A 2,003-nucleotide genomic window follows, 5' to 3' on the forward strand; every position below is an offset into this window, starting at 1 on the left:
AATCCCCACAACCTGTGAATATGGCCTTATCTACAGTTTTCTGGGTGGGCCCTAAATCCAATAACAAGTGAGTCCGCATAAGAGACAGATAAAGGAACACAGACACAGAGAAGGCCATGTACACAAAGAGGCCCACTGAGGCGTGGAGACCCCCCCATGGGTGCACCCCCGGCCCAGCATCTGCCCCTAGTGTAGGCCCCAGGGCGCCCGGGGTCGAGGTCCAAGGGCCGGGGCCTCCTATGCTCTTGTAGAGGCTCTGCGGGGTCCACTCCGCCCTTCACCCCAATCCAGTCTTTGCTCCAGACCTGCCGTATCCTTCTCGGCCGCGAGGGGTCACTGTCCCCTCGCCAGGAGCACAGGGAGGGGCTCTAGTCGGCGCAGACCCAGAGGAGCCGCGACCAGGACTGAAGCCTCCGAGGGATACCGAGGAGAAACTGAGGCTTAGAGCCCAGTGTCACACAAGGCAGGGGCGGAGTGGGGGTCAGAGTGGTGGGGCTGAGTGACCTCCCGAGTGGCATGGGCTGGGCCTTGGCCTTAGGGCTTCAATTGGGCACTCATTGATGTCACAAGACCGTGCTCGCGGGGCTGGGGACACCTGGGCGTCCACAGTCCCGGGCCGCGCCGCGGGGATGGGCGGGGTCTTTGCTGGCGGTACCTGGGTCCCGCGCTGTTCGCGAAGCGGCTGCTGCAACTTGTGAACGATACAGTCGCCTCCCGCAGCTCAGACGGATGCTGGGACCTGGTGAACAGGGGCCGCGCAGGGCTGGCCGGGCCGCGTTCATGGACAGGAAGCAGGACAGCCCAGGCGTCCGCCCATATACGGTGAGGCCGTCTCTAGTTAACCTGACGGGACCTCCTAGTCCTGGAGACACAGGTGGAAAGTTCGAAGGAGCTGGCATGTCCCACACGATGTCGCTCAGGCGTATTGGGACACTGGGAACAAAACGCGAAGTGCTCAGTGGGGCCTGCAAGGCCCCAAGGACCCTAGGCTCCCTACTTCCTGGAACTGGCCTCTTTGCTACTCCTGCAACTTGCCAGGAGGTCCCACCTGTGGCCTTTGCACTGCCCCTCCCCGGGCACCTCCAGGCTGGCCCTCCCTGCGCTTGGGGTGGCCCTTCTCCACCTCAAACTAAACCAGAGTTGTCGTCCTCCCCTCTGCCCCCGCCCATTTCTTTTCGTAAAGAATTTGTCACCTCACATATGACGGCATCATGCGATGTTTCTTCCAGGCCCATCGCCCACGGTCACTTTGCTCCGGGGCTTGGTCCCGGAGGCCACTGCCACACCCCCAGGGCCTAGAGCGCACCGGTGGCAGCTGTGGAGTGTGTGACTCTGGGTTCCTTGTGGGGAAGGAAGGGGAGGTAACCTGGTCAGTTGTGTGTTTCTTTCTTGATAAAAGCATCTGTGAGCTGCCAATAGGCCAGCATTGGTTACTGCTGCATGGGGTGTGTTGGCGATTGTGTCAACATTTTTGGCATTTCTGTTTCTGTAATGGCCAGTCCCTTCTCTTCTACTCCCCATCCTACCTGGCAGGGGAGTAGAAGTGCCAGAGACAGAGGAGACCTGTCTCTGGGACTCTCTGGTGAAAATTCCTCTCCCCCAGGGTGACTTCTTCCATCCTGTGGGCTGTGTACCGTATGTGTGTGTGTGTGTGTGTGCACGCGCGCGTGCAGTACAAGACTCCTCAGATCCTCAGCCCTGTGCCTCACCTGGGAAAGGGTTCAGCCCCTCTGGGCTGTGAGAACTGGAATTTGCTGGGATCTGAGTGCCCAGGCCACAGAGGAGGGGGCAAGAACACTGACCTAGGAGTCAGGGGCCAGGGCTCCACCACGCCTGCTGAGTGACCTTGTCCAGGTCACATTCCCCTCTGTGAAAGGAGGTAATTATCTTCCTAGACCCATCCTGGGATTTTAGATGAATACTCCTTGGGATTTTTATTATGATGGAGACCTTGTAGAGAAGGGACAACAGCAGCCACTAGAGGGCACTGTGGACCTTGGCAC

Source organism: Carlito syrichta, unplaced genomic scaffold (genome assembly GCF_000164805.1).
Source record: "Carlito syrichta isolate Samal-C Ts95f unplaced genomic scaffold, Tarsius_syrichta-2.0.1 Scaffold308940, whole genome shotgun sequence".
Taxonomy (NCBI): domain Eukaryota; kingdom Metazoa; phylum Chordata; class Mammalia; order Primates; family Tarsiidae; genus Carlito; species Carlito syrichta.